Below are 15,865 nucleotides of genomic sequence, written 5' to 3'. Positions count from 1 at the left end.
TTAGATGATTCAAAAAGTTTCATTTCATTGCCATATGTACCTGGTTTGGGTGAGAAAGTTTCACGGATTTTGTGTAAATTTCGTATTGATACATGTTTCCAATCGTCGAGGCCAATGGGTAGTTTCTTTAGTACTGGTAAGGATTTAACCCGGGGAAATTTAGTAAGTGGGCTGTATAAAATTCCGTGTTCTTGTGGGAAGTTCTATATTGGTAGGACTCACCAACAATTTGTTGAAAGGTTTATTGAAGTCCAAAATTCAATAGAAAAATCCCTACAATTAAGCAAGCCTCCAGAAACTTTTGTTTCAGCTTTAGCAGAACATAGTTGGTTTCAACCTGATCACTTTGTAAAATATGATGAGGCCTTAGCTATTTCAAATGATAAAGAGTATACACAGTGGGCGAGAGAAGCCATTGAAATTAAAAAACATATGTTTGCTAACCTTTCAATAAATAGGGACGTGTAGGTCAATACGTGTAGTTTAAGTATTGACCCAATTTATGATAATCTTCTAAGGAGAGAATCAACAGTCAATAAGGGAATTAAGATTATAAATAATCACCAGGGGACTGTTTTACCTGCTAGACCAAAATGAACTTTTTCAATAATAGCCAACAAAAGGATTATTTCGTAACCGAACAGTTAAAGTACTTTTCATTTTTATATTTTTCCGCAGTTGCTCTGGTGTTCTCACTGAAGTAACTCCATATTAGCATCTTTTCCCTACGTGGATAAGTTTGCGCTAATTGTATATTTTTTAGTTTGGTGGCGGTTTTATTGTTTTTTTTTTGTTTTAACTTGTTTTTTTTTTATCTTGTTCTTCTTCTGTCTTTCGTGCTGAAGACGCCTTGTTTGTGATACAGGCGAAATATCCGCGTTGTTTTGCATTTGTCTTTTTTTTCTCTCCACTGGCCGCAGTCTCGTGTGTTGTTTTTTTTTTTTTCATTGAGATTTTTCTGTTTGTTGGTTTTTATACAGTGAGTGAAGAAAGTGCCTAAAACTACCTTCCATTTTCTCTCCGGGTTGCAGCGGTAGCTAGCAACCTAGTAAGAGACGATCTCGTCCAATGTTAAGAAATATAAAAACTCGTAACTCCTAAAAAAAGCTCAGATCAAAATAAAAAGTACATTATTAGAACCGCCTTGTCCGAAACCCCGTGTATAGTAAACTTTCTGTCCCTTGGCTTGAACAGCAAGGGGAAAATATTGGCTTGAAAATCAAGAAAAGTGGCAGCTACTACAGAATTCTGCCTAAACTGCATCTTTTTTTCTTCCACAGATAGCTTGGCACTGGATCATCGTAAAGAGTTGCCTAATGGATCATTTTAAAGGAAATTAATGGGTTTAAAAACCTTTTGTAATTAAAACAAATTATTTTTAAAGTAGAATCAAATTTCTTACGAAAAACTGCATATTAAAGATTCATGTTAAAGATTGATTAATGATGTCATAATCATAGGTTTTTTCCTGTTTTTAATACAGTAAGGATTTCAGTTTTCAGCAAAGGGACGACAATAATAATTCCCAATGACAGAAATGACGACAGCAGCAATGAAAATGATGATGACGATGATGAGTCAGGCTCCGGAAAAGTCTAGGGGTCATACGGCTCAGTGTTCTTTCATGATAGTTGACGAGATGAGGGTAGTTTGATGAGAGTTGGTAAGTTGTCAGTAACCCTCTCGATCAGAGTAGGTTTTCGAAGTGGCTAATAATTCTTATTGTCGTAATAAGACGATAAAAGCTAGTCATTTGAAGTTTTTGTTAAAGAGCCATTGAATAACGCAATTTATACCCAAGAACGAACTCCAGCCTATAGTGACTGAAATATTAAAATGAATCCTCATGTGCATGACTATGCAACACCCTTATCTTCTGACAAAATAATATAATAATAGCATCGTTTGAAAAGATGGTTCTCTGGGGCATGGTGCCATATTTGTCTGCGCTACACTGCATCAAGTGAAACTTTAATTTTCATAGACTATGAAAACATATTTTACTCTTTTACCAAACATATCAGGAAAATAAATTTTGGCACTATAAATCCAAGACAGACGGTTAAAAAAAATTGTCAGGAGTGAAAATTCTTAATTTTTAGAAGTTATTTTTCCACGTTCGTTTTGCACATTTTTGATCATTTGTAAAAAGAGTCAAAACATAGATAAAGGATAACAAGCTTTTCTTTCAACCGAAAATATGGAGCAACATTACAACATGAAACAAACAGAAATCATTCCGTGATGAAGGAAACTGTTCCTTCCTCAACCCCCACTCTTTACGCTAAAGTTTTCACAATTGTAATGGAAAGAATGAACACGACATTAACAAACAAAAATCATCATATGCATGATGATGCAACACATTTATCTTTTGACAAGATAAATAAAAAAAAGTTTAATAAAATTACTTTTGTTTACAAAAGAATAAAGACCAACACGGCCCAGAGTAACCAAAAATTAGTCCGGAAACCCTATAAATTGTATCAGATCGAAACAAAAAAATGATACTTCGATGCAGTTTAAAGTTTCCTTTCTTTTGGATAAATATATTGGAAAGGGTGGGTTTCTTAAGGCAACACGAAGCTTCTGGTTTCCCACCCAGGTAAATAATTTGTATTATAATCTAAGAATGGGTTAAAATATCTCAATAGTCTTAAAAGTACACCAAGGACTTTTGCCCACTAAAAGGCAAAACAATCAAACATTTTATTCCCTCTCAGAATCCAACATTCGTGGTTATGGACAATAATAGTTTACCTTATCTAGAAGGATGAATTAAGATGATTTTTAATATATCTAGATACTAATTTTTGAGGTCTGGTTTGCCATTCTTCTCGTTCTTCTTTTGTAGAATTTATTTCGTCACCATTTAATCTGTTAAGCAAGGTTACACAAACGATGGCCGCTCGAATACCAGCTTGGTGAGTTAGTGCTCCAAAAATAACTGCCTCCATTTCAATATTTCGAACACCATTTTGAGGAAGTTTAGTCAAATATGCAATTATATCAGTCTCACAATATTCACAGAAAGCCCCATCCAGTCTTCCTTGGCCTTCGTAAAAGTCATCAGCGCACATGGTCTTCCCTATGGTTGTGTCCCATGGATCTTCAGGTCTTGTAAGATTCTTTAAGTCCGCGACTAAGTTGGAGTCAAGTTTTGCTGGGCGACTCATTTTCTTGCCAAGCACAGGAAGGTCAGAATTAGGCTCACCATAGCCATTCAAAGCTTCACTAGTTTTCACAATGTTTCCACCATCAATGCCAATTCCTCCACGGGTTCCTATCCTGAAGAAAACTGGATCCTTTACTTGTGCATGGTACATGAGCTTAATCATCTCATGAAGCAAAATACCAATAGATGGGACACCCATTCCATGGCTCACTGAAAGCACATCTAGAAATATCAGCTTCTGTCGGTGTAGGCAGAAACAAGCCTAGTCAAATTTTATTCGACCACGCTAGTTTGATTTGAACTATAAGCAAGGAGCTACTCGGTCCAATAGTAGCTTAAAGTCTAAAAAACAGAATTTTGATAACGATTGATACATCAAAAGAGTTGCCATTTTATGCCGATTAAATAAAAAAAACAAGTTTTTTAAACTGAAAGTAAGGAGCGCCATTAAAACTTAAAACGAACAAAAATTATTACGTATATGAAAGGGGCTGTCCCCTCCTCAACGCCTCGCTCTTTACACTAAAGTTTTTTATTGTTTTAAAAAATAAAGTTGTGAGACAGAGTCAAACTTTAGCTTAAAGAGCGAGGCGTTGAGGAGAGGACAGCCCCTTTCATATACGGAATAATTTCTGTTCGTTTTAAGTTTTAATGTCGCTTCTTACTTTCTGTTGAAAAAACTTGTTTTTTTTATTTAATTTCTGATCGTTTTTTAGTTACTGCAGCTTTTATTTTGGCTGACCGTCATTGAATAAGCAAACAAAATTTGCATAAAAATTTTACTTTTCTTTTGCTAAATGCCTGTCTCTAAATTTGGTTCTGACGTGATTTACAAATTAACTTACGTAACGAACTTCTATGTTCGAATATTTTTCTTCTGGCAAAAAATACAAAGCTGCAGATTTTTGCAGATATGAGCTTGAAACCTATGTAGTTGGGTTTTCTTATACGCTGAATCTGACGGTGTGATTTTCATTAAAATTCTTTCACTTGTAGGGGATTTTTTCCCCCTCTTTAAAAAATCAGGTAAATTTTCTGAGGCTCGTAGCCTTTGATGAGTAATACTAAACTTAATAAAATTTATATATTTAGAATCAGCATTATAAGCCCATTTTTTGATACATTAATTGACATCAAAATTCCGTTTTTAAAAGTTTCGATTACTACTCAGCACTATCGCTTGTTTTTTTTTGTTTTTTTTTTTACGTATGTGTTATTACGTATATGTGAGGGTTCTCGCCCTAGTCAATACCACGCTCTTTGCTTTAAAAGTGAAAAATGTTTTTAATTCACAAATCCCTGAATCACAAAGGCCGTTTAATTAGGATAGATAGCTCTTTTGAAAGCACAAAGAAAAACTGTAGATTTAAGCGCGAGGTATTGACTTGGAGGAGAACCCCCTAATATACGTAATAATTTCTGTTCGTTTTAAGTTCTAATGTTGCTTCTTACTTTCAGTTGAAAAAACTTGTTTTTTTTATTTAATTTCTGATCGTTTTTAAATAATACTGGGAAATCCGGCGCCCCCTTCATAGAAATGTCCTTTACCCCAAAGAAACATCCTCCACGGAAAGATTCTCCCGAGTCCCGAAAATTTGCCGGATTTTTGAAAAGGGGGGAACACTCCCATAAATTCAAGCGATCTTAATGAGAATAACACCATCAGATTCAGCATATCAGAGACTATTGTAGAGGTTTCAAGCTTTTATATACAAAAATGGGGAAATTTGTACTTTTGCCCGAAAAAAGGATCATGGATGAGTGTTTGTTTGTTGTTGTTTTTTTTTTGTTTTGTTTTCCCCAGGGCTGATTGTATCGAATGTGTGATCCTAAAACATCGGGAGGGGGGCTCATTTGAGCGAAAATTGAAAGTTTTAGTGCCTTTTTTAAGTGACCGAAAAAATGTAATGGCAAATTGCTCCTCTCCCACGTCCCTTTTTTTCCTCGAACTCATCCGATGAAAAATTTAACATAGTCATTTGATTCAGCATAGTTGAAAGGCTCAATAACTATGCCTTTGGGGTTGACATGGCGCCCATAATCCCTGGGGAAAAGGCTGCAAGTTACGCAATTTGCCCATTGTTCACATATAGTATCTGTTATTGGGGAATAAAGAAAAATTTTTGGTGGATTATTCTCTGCAGTGCAGGGGGGGGGGTTGACGGGGAGAATTTTTCGTGTAGAGGAAAGCCTACGGGGGAATTGTCCATGGGAAATTTTAAACGGAAGGGAAGGGGATTTTCTGGCATGATTTGAAAAACAATTAGAAATTAATTTAAACAATGAACTAAAAGTAAGGAGCAACATTAAAACTTAACACAAGCAGAAATTGTTCCATGTATAAGAGGGTCTGCTCCTTCCTCAACCCTCGCTCTTTACTCCTAAAGCCTGGCTTTTTGTCACAATTCTTCAAGAAAGACTGCTTAAACACAAGGGCCGTTGAAATTGAGTGAGATATATATTTATTTTTTAATTTAAGACTAGAGTAAAGAACAAGGATTGATGAAAGGGCAGCCCCCCTCAATCAGTTCTTGAGATATAGCGTCTTTTGATTTGGTTCAAATTTCCCCTTAATATGAAGAAATTGCCGAACTTTAAGCCTTTGTCCTGAGGACTGTAGGGAGGTTGACATCCGGAAAGACATAATTACTGGACCTTTCATTAATGCTGAACAAAATAACTCTCTTAAAATTTCGATTTGATATGTTTTGGGGAATGATAGGCTTGGGGGAGGGGCTGATTGCCCTCCATTCATTTTTGACTCTTAAAAAGGACTCGAAATATTCCGACTTTCAATCAAATGAGCTCCGTCCGATCCAAAGTTTATACGACTAACCGTTTCACAGAAACCTTAAATGCCCCGGGAAATAACTTACAACCCTTGCCCGTGCGCTCTGGGGGATTGTGTTCACCTTAAAGACATTGTTATATCATTTTTGGACTATTGGTAACAAAATCAATATCTCACAACTTCAATTGAATGCGTTTCGGGAAAAAAGGATGTCAGGTAGGTGGGGGGGCTAGTTGCTCTTCATCATGTTTGATTCTGAAAAGGGCTCTAGAGCTGTAAAATTTACAATCAAATGAGCCTCTTCTAAAGTTCACAGGACCACCCCTTCTATAAAAACCTTATATGCCCCTAAGGCATACCTTACAACCCTTACCCCCAGACTCTGGGGGATTCTGTCGACCCCGATGGCCTTATTATTTGATCTTTGGACTATTTTCGAACAAATGGTTATCTCGAAATTCCTATTGGCTGCATTTGTAGAAAATACGACGCGGGTGGGGATAGGGTGGCTGCCCCGATCAATTTGACTCTTAAAAAGGGCACTAGAACATCTGATTTCCACTCAAATGAGCCCATTCCGGGGTTTATACGACCACCCTTTCCATAAAAACTATATATGCCCTTGGGGCGCAACTTAAAACCCTGGCGCTGAGGGTGGGGGTTGTCAGATAAAGATATAATTTACAGACCTTTCAACTACGCTGAACAAAATTGCTATCTGAAAATTTTGGTTAGATGTGTTTTGGGAATTTACAGGCGTGGGGGGCTTTTTGCCCTCTAATCAATTTTGGCTATTAAAAGGGCACTAGCCCTTTCAATTTCCAATCGACTGAGCCTTTTTTGAAGTTTCTACGACAACAAATGGCTATCTCAAATTATTTGATGCATTTTGGGAAAATATGAGGTTTGAGGGGGGGGGGGTATCCGCCCTCCGACCACTTTGAATCTTAGAAAGACCACTAGAACTTCTGATTACCAATCTAATTAGCCCCTCTTAAGTTTATGCGACCACCTTTTCTATAAATACCTTACAACTCTTGCCCTGAGGGCTGTGGGGGGGTTGTCATCTTCAAAGACATAATTTCTGAACCTTTTAATTACTCTGAACAAAATGCATATCTCGGAATTTTGATTGGATGTGTTTGGGGAAATGGCGGGCGGGGGAGGGGGTTGGTTGCCCTCCAATCACTTTCGACTATTAAAAAGGGCACTAGGCCTTTCAATCGGGAATCGAATGAGCCCTTTTTGGAGTTTCTACGACAACTCTAGATACAAAGTGCCCTGGTCCATTGTGCCAACATGGCTCTTTACTTAGGTAGCGCTATTGTGCTGCCTTTGATAGACATCAAAATTTAAGTTTGGCTCTGAGCAGAGATACGGAAGATTTAAAAATAACTGACTCCTATGTTGGTTTTGTAAGACGAGAAGCTGACAGTTTATCAATCCTTATTGTTGCTTTCACAATCACAAGAGGACACTTGCCCTTAACCTCCCCCCCCCACACACCAAAAAGAGGTTGTACAACAGGAGCACTAATTAAAGTTAAACAAAATCTGAGTTTTGTTGGTTCACTTACATTGCTTCACAGTTAAATTGGGCTCACTTAACTAGCGAATGAAAAAATTTTAACCCATTCAGTCACAGATGTAGTATTGTGCGAGTAGCATTGCCTTTTGCTAATTGTCGATATTGGTGAGTGGCCCACTTTCGAAATTAGGATTTTTGGGTTTCTAATTCTGCTATTTTTTTATTTTATGTGTTTGTTATTTTTGATAGTTTTCCGAAACATTGGGTTTTTAGGTTTTTTATTCTTCCAATTTTGGTTGTTTTTGCTGTTAGCTTTCTGTGTTATTTGTTTTTATGCGGTTTGTTTCTTTCAGAAGATGTGAATGTGTTTCCTTCTAACTTTCTCTTATCAAAGTAAGGAGTAACTCGGTCCAATAGTAATCGAAACTCTAAAAAAATAGAATTTGGGTAACAATAGATAAAAGAAAGAATTGGCTTTTTATGCTTATTCCAAATATATAAAATGCATTAAGTTTAATGCTACCCATCAGAAGTAATGAGCCTGAGAAATTTTTCCTGATTTTCGAAAGCAGTAGATACATCCCCAAAAAGGCAAGATATCCTAATGAAAATCACATCATCGGATTTAGCATAAGTAGAGTTGATCTATTGAATTCTACGACTTTATGTTCCTTCCGGTTTTTCTGGTAGGTAAACAGGGCATTACACCCTTTCAAAGAGATTTACGCAATTTCTAGTTCAAGGTATATACATGTTTTTTTTTACCATCTTTTGAATTCTACGACTTTATGTTCCTTCCAGTTTTTCTGGTAGTCCTATTCTACAGGACATTACACTCTTTCAAAGAGGAACGAGTATAACTTGATTGGTGATTAGGATTTGAATAAAAGGAATAGTTTTTTTTTACAATTCATATTAGTAAGAGAATTGAATTCAAATAGAATAGTTTATTTGCAAGGACATTAGTGGAGAAAAAAAAATGAGCAGAGCATTTACATTATTGTAGATTAATGATGGAACCGACAGCAGCAGCAGCAATGATATACGAGTACCTAATGTGGCTGTGGAAATAGCGGCTGGTTGGAGACTATGTCTTGAATGGGACACTATGTATGCTAGATACGTGATATCATTAAGCAAATTTAAGCAGGAGGAGCAGCTGTGTTTTGCTGGAAAAGTAAATATTATTCTTATAAATAAACTTTGGTCAGCATTAGATGTCCTATCGAAATATATTGATGAGAACAAAATGCATAAGTGAATATTATTATTATTGTAATTATGTTCAATAAACCCGTTTCTAAATCAATGTTATTTTTTTTCTATAGGAGAATAGTGTATATTTTTTAGAGTACAAAAAAGAGATTATGATTAGTCTGAAGTTGGTCGTGTGAGAGTTAGAACTAAAAAAAAAAAAATGGATATATTTGAGAAAGATCGAAACATGAGGAATATAGTTCTTATGGACAAACGTTTGATTCTAGATTATGATTTTATAGAGTTGTCTATTCAAAGGAAGATATTTTCTCGGGGAATGCTTGTCGATATAATGAAAACTGATTCTCAATCATTAGACTATTTTATGAAGCTTCTACAACGTTGTCCATATGCATTAACACTATTTTTAGATATATTGATCACGACACGACAAAACGATATTGTGGATATACTTTTAAACATTAGTTTAGAAATTTAGGACTTTTTTTCATAAGAAAGATGGTGTTCAAGGATGATTTACTCCTCTCTCTTTCTCTCAGACAATTTTTTTTTGTTGCTAGCTCAGTTTCATTGTGGTAGTGAGAGTGTCAACACATGACAAAATGCTCCATACATGTCCGTTATGTATGTACACACAGGGCAGCTGGTCATCATGTGAGAATTGCACAATGATTGAGGAATATGATGAGAATTGTGGATTATGTAACCCGTATAAATTGCATAGAGGATATACTGTACAAATTAAAGGTTATAATTCCTGTTTTGAAGAGGTGTGTGACTCTCATCCTAGAGGCCACCACTGCTCCAATTGTCATTATGATAAATGCAAGCAGTGGGACAGTTCATATCCCGGTATGATTGGAAAGAATCCTAACCGTGATTTTAGTTTATTGATACGAGATTGGTATCTTCATGGTTTTAGATTTTTCTGGGAGGAGGAACCACGTCAACGATACAACTGTTGGAACAACAAGAGAATATGGTTTCTACGTCATTGTTGTGAAAACGCTGGGTCTTTTGACTATAAGCCCACTGATTTTTATTTGGCTGTGACGGAATGTGATTCGACACTTGAGGCCACTGTTTGTGAAACTGCTTCAAATGCGCAAATTGAAAAACGTGAATTCTATAGAATGAATGCGAATAGTATCATTGACTATACAAAGATATATGACAAGAGTGAAGTCACACTCTACTGTAGAAAATGTGACCCTGACATTGCACTACATCAGGATCAGTACACTGTGAATTCAGATAATCTACCTGCACTAGTTGTTGTCGAAAAATATCTAGTAGTGGATGAAATCTAAAGAGTAGAAAAGTCGTTTTATCATGTATATATATTTTTTTTTTATTAATAAACAATTTCACATACATCTTTAGAACATTTTATTCTTAGGGCACTAAAATCAATATTAAATTCACTTGTAAGTATTTTATCCACAAGAAAGTCGTTCAATCGAGGTAAGTCAATCTAGACGTTGAGAAACTGTTCGTAGGTGTAGCCACGACATTGGAACATAAAAAAGAGCAGTTCATGAAAGCCAAAGGTCTCAGTCGTTAAATCCTGTACTCTCTGTTGATTTTGAATAATAATTTACACACTGCTTTCAATAAAATTGGTGATGTATGGAGCGTAGAATTTATACGATAGGCCAAGAGGATCAAAAAATTCAATATTCTTCGCTGTTTGAAAGATGCATAGCCAGTGAACGGTCGTGAAAGTCGATGGACTGCTATTAACACTGATTAGGGTATTGCTAACACTTGAAATTTTTTCAATGAAGTCCGAAGGTATGCTGTTGGACTTGTACTGGAACATGTCAAGATCCATACTCAATGTATTGATTATTTGATTTGTGTTCATAGTGCATGATCTATTATAATCCTGCCGTCGGGTGGGATTTCCCAATAGGTTTCAAATTGACTCAGTGATATTAGCGTGATACTCTTAGTCAGAGCATCGGCAAATGTACACTCTAAACGTACATTCCCAGTTCGTACTATGGTCATATCTTGCGTGCCTGAAAAGTCCAAAACAATAGCCCCATGATTTTTTGAAAACATTGAATTGGTTATTCCATTTTCAAATAGTTGAGAGTCATCATCTAGTGATTGCATAGTCAAATAGTAAAGAGTTCAATAAGATTTTTTGTCAAACTATAAAGCTTACAACAAAAAAATGTACGCGTTGCGCACGAGATTAGAGACAACGAAACAATCTTAGTCCTGGGGGGATCCAGGACAGGATCAGATGGAGCAGAAGCTCCTCACGAAGTCCACTGCCAGTGATGATGGTATAGGCCCATAGACAAACGATGACTTAGTGTAGATAAGATAGTCGATGGTAATAAGACGTTGATTGGTGATTGTAAGGGGGACAAGAAGTTTAATGTTGTTGTCATTGGCTCTTAGCTTTTCCACTGCCAATGCAACAGAGCTCATAACTTGTTGTTTTCGAACGTGGAGAATTGCCGATGTGATAATAACATTTGCATCGGGTGCAGCAGAAAGTGTTTTACTCAAAATGAAATTCGATGGGGCCATCTGCAACTTTATGTCAATCTTGACATTGGGGGGTAGCCATTGGGATATATTGAATATCTCATGATTTAATTTTCCAACTAGATGATACTCCTGGGACACTGAGGGAGTCAACTCACTGTCAGTATCAACATCTGCTCGATATTCATAGCCCAATGATCGCCCTCTCATCTCCTTGTACGCCTTTGGCATCATCATCATAAATTGTATGTAGCTAGCATAGTTTGATAAATTATTGCTAGTGCTCACTAATGTTCCATTAATAAACACATTAATTTGCTTGAATAGGTTGTGTAAAATACAGTTTTCATAGGAAAGACCATCGCCGGCATTTGGAGTTGTGTTATATGACTTTTTCTTCACCACAACATTTAAATCAATAAATGTTGACGACAAATCAATGAAATAGTCTTCATTGGAAAATATTTGAAAGTCTATATTATCCGAGAGGGGTTGTTGGGGGTGAAATTGTTCATAGTAGCCATACTTGACACTGACATCAACATTTTCAGCATTGAATAGATTCAATGAGGACCTGATTGATGGATATTATTCCTTGTGGGGGAGAAAAGTCATCTTAAGAGCAGAAATCCTTCTTTGATCTAACAATCTTTTTCTTTTTCTTCTTCTGCTGCTTATTGGCCCTCGTTGTTTTATTTCTCAAAGTCCTTGTTAATGTACTTTGCTTCCTTCCTGGTTGGAGACTGATGAGTGAATGACGCGAACTCATCCTTTTCAATCCCTCACCATTTTGTCTAGATTTTAATTGTTCACCAAAGGCTCTTGCTGAAGATCTAATATTTTCCTTAACACTCTCCTTGAAATTCTTGCCCGACCCCCAGTACTGTTGTGTGGAGGCAGCAAAATTTGATGCAGCAGGTACAAGATATTTTCTGGAAAGGGTAGTGCAGAACGAAATAGCCTAGCAAACCAGCTACCAAGACTATAACCAGACATGGTAGTACGCCCCTTGTAGTACTCCAATCCATTGCCTATTTGACGTGGACTCAAAGCACCAACATAACAATCAATATCGGAACAGACAAATGACATTCTTCTATTGTTCATTTTTTAGGTGATTGTACTGTCGTTGACAATGGGTAAGAAATGATATGTAATCACTGCTAAGCCTTTTGAAATTGCTAGAGAATTACCTAATTCAGTTCTTAGTGTTTAACTGACAGAGTTCCAAATAGGAAGTGTTTACGGGAATATACTGAAGATGCTTTATATTGTAGTGATGAACATGTTCTTGATTGGTTTTTCGTTCAAGAACTCGTAGGAGGGGAACATTTGAATTACCAACCCGAGATGTTTCCACAAATGAAGCGTAGAGAAATATACAAGTGTCCGTGGAAAAGCCAGGTGGGTAGTCAGCAAAAATGAAATTAGTGTTTCCAGCACTTCTACCATTGATTATATTGAGCTTAAAGCAAAGAACGTCCTTGAGGTTATCATTGAGAATAACCTTTTCATTGGCAATGGGTGAAATAATGTAGATCTTGCCCTCCTCCTTTGAATAGTTGAAATGAAAATCTCCTTTTTTACGAGCAGAAATTCTTTTATTGATAGTACGACATAAACCATTCATGCAGGTGAGCTCCTCGTAAGATAATTCAGCATATGCATAATCCATCCAATTGATTTTTTGAATTTGTTTTTGATCACCTGCTGGTGGCAGTCAATCATAGGGTCTAATTTTTTATTTCATATTTGCGATCCTTTCTCCGTAGGTCATTGTTATTTTTGATAATAAAAGTGACAAGAGCCACTTCACATGCACCGTCAAATTTGACGGCAGGGGAGAGTTTTGTCCAAAAATCACGTGTCGTATTCAAGTCATTGTAGAGAGAATCGAAAACGTTGGACATAAAAGATACATAGAAATCATTGGGCATTGTCAATAACTTCAACAGCGATCCGAGAATTAAATTCAGAGTTGTATCCTAGCCACCGAACAAGTAACTGTTTCTTACTCCTGCGAGTACGTGTCTTTAATATCTTTTCAATCTGATAGATTTCACTAGCATTTTTAACTTTTTGCAGTTCAAAGTCATAAAAGCCACCGAGAATCTCTTCAATCTTTGGTATCACGCAGGCGATAAGTTATGGGTTTAGGGTCTAGGATTTTTGCTACTTTAAAAAGTTCTGTGGAACACAAGTAATTCCCCTTTTCAAAAACATTAGTTGTTCTATTAATTCGAACATTATCACCAACATTGAATTTATTTTTCTTCTTCTTGTCCTTCGACTCAGTTGAAAAATGTTTAATAAAGGATTCAGTTTCAACTTGATCCGTATGAGGAACTTGTAGTTGTTAAGAGTTGGACAACGAGCGATAAGGCCGTTGATTGAACCTCTCCATGGATTTATCTAGACAATTACTAGTAGCTTGTGAAATTTACAATACGCCATATCTGGACCGTATTATTTGAAAAGTACATATCTATCTTTCGGCCAACACGACTGTCCTAGGACTGTTCCGCTGATAAAATCGCTTACTAAATTTCTCTAGTACTTTAGCAACATGAGGATTAACAAATTCACTACCGCGATCCGATTGAATTTTTTTATATGAATCCTTTTCGAGAATACTTTCAATGGCCTGAGCAACTTCAACACCTCTCTTTGATCGCAATGGAATTGCATATGCATAGCGACTAAAAACACTGATTGCACGTAGAATGTACTTGTACGGTGTATTGTGACGTCTTTGAAGCTCATCTAGAGTCAGGAGATCTGCTTGTATTATATCCAATGGGTAAAAGGCTTTATTTTTTCGATATTGATTGGTACGACGTCTATGATTTCTATGCAGAGTGTAACTTGGCTCATTTTGTAGATAGTCTTTTACACTTTTAGGGTGAACTCTTTTGACTTTGGAAAGAGTTGTGAGGGAACTTAAACTCCACGCCTCGCCAACATTTTCATACACACCTTTCAGAATTTCATCCATTTTGAACGTAAACACGTTGTATAACGTCCGCTACCCTTTTGTACACTGGCTGCTGGTTGGGACGTTGACCTGATACGTCTTCGCTTTTGTCTAGCCATCAGTGGTGTGCTAGTATTTTCCAAAATTGATTTAAAATCTTCTTCTTCAAGTTCATCATATTTTAATGTTGTTGATGATGATGCAGGTTCATTCAATTTTTTTAGAATTTGTCTATTGCCAATAAGACTTTTGGGGAAGTTTAATGTATTTAGAAAGTTGTATAGATGAGTGTCAAATGATAATAGTCATTTAAGATTTTTTACCATGTCTTACAGTAAACCAAGTAGATTATAGCTCTTGCCTTGAATTATAATCCTTTCAATATTTCTTTCAGTTTGAATTTGACCATTTTCGAGGAGATAGATTAGGAGTCGCGTTATTTTTTCACCAAATTAGTGGGTCCTAATATTTACAGATTTAAGTAATAATTAATACTATTCCTCCTCCTTTAATTGTGTTCCAACAGCAGCAGCAGGAGATTCTTGAGGAGATGACTTTCCTTTTGGATCAGCAGCATCAGCAGCAGTGGGCTTCGATCGATAGTGTTTGCCCACTCTGCGAAGTGTATCTTGAAGTAAAATCAGCTTTTTATCATGATCAATAGTTTCATTGTCAAGGACTTTACTCAGATTGTCCTCAAAGTGTTCGACGGGTGAGAGAGCGAGTTCTATTGGAGTCAATTTATAGGGTTTTGCCATTCTCACTAGAGAAAACTGTCTACAAGTCCTGCAATTATTGGCAGTAAAAGTGTGAAAAAGCTACCGCCTGCCTGAAGAAGTCGTTTCCTTTTAAAATTCTTTCCTTTCTTTTTAGAGGCCAATGTACGTACAATGGAACGACGTTGCTTTGCCTGTTGCTTAACTACTTCTAGTAGTTGAACATTCCCTCGGTCAAATTTAAACAAATGTCATATATTAGATTAATGAAATCGTTGTAAATACCATGTTTGAGCATTGCTTTTCTAAGCGTAGGTTTTGAAGTGCTTAGAGCTGAAAAAAAGTACCTATTTTCATGTGGTTTCTTCAGTGTCATGATAGCGACTAATAGATCTTTTTAGTGTTCACCGTGAGATATACTGTAATTTCACTGTTGAAAATATATGTGACTAAACTCAGATCCTCGGGTGTATTTTGATTAAGATCCATTAGAATATAACTGTGGGGTTCTTTAGTTGCCTGATTGTATGCTGAGAGCAGAAATTTAGGGGCACCTGGATAGATTTGTTTATTGAGGGTTATTAGGGACCTAGAATCACGAACAACTCTGTAGGTGATATAGTAGGTAGAGTTCAATGCAATTGCTTATACGTCGTTCCTCTAATAAAAGAGATTGTGCAGCATAAGAGGAACAGTAAAATGGCAATGATAAACCTGAAAAGTGAACAATGGCGTCATGTCCTTCAGCCACCGCTTAACTGGTTAATTCATTTCATCGCTAACTAGCCAAGAGTTTGGTTCAATAATGCTGAAAACATCAAGTCCCTGTATGAACTGTATCTGCACTGATCACATGGCGGTATCAAGTGCTTTTATTTTATTGTATGACTCCTGCCCAATAATATAGCACTAGTAGATTTTTTTTGGCTTTCCCGGAAAAATTTTACCACAGAGTTTAG

The 15,865-nt window shown here is 36.5% G+C and overlaps 1 protein-coding gene and 1 pseudogene across 1 annotated transcript in view; one reads left to right on the top strand and one right to left on the bottom strand.

Annotated features, from left to right (window-relative positions):
• Positions 1-15,865, top strand: part of LOC148954117 (sterol carrier protein 2-like) — a 112,458-nt gene that overhangs the window by 60,593 nt on the left and 36,000 nt on the right. The window lies entirely within an intron of this gene.
• Positions 2,766-10,578, bottom strand: LOC148954118 (uridine phosphorylase 1 pseudogene; annotated as a pseudogene).

This window comes from Artemia sp. Qi Xiang Cuo, chromosome 3 (assembly GCF_049724085.1).
Source record: "Artemia sp. Qi Xiang Cuo chromosome 3, ASM4972408v1, whole genome shotgun sequence".
NCBI lineage: Eukaryota > Metazoa > Arthropoda > Branchiopoda > Anostraca > Artemiidae > Artemia > Artemia sp. Qi Xiang Cuo.
Note: the sequence above shows the minus strand (reverse complement) of the source record. Positions and strands in the feature narration are given on the sequence as shown.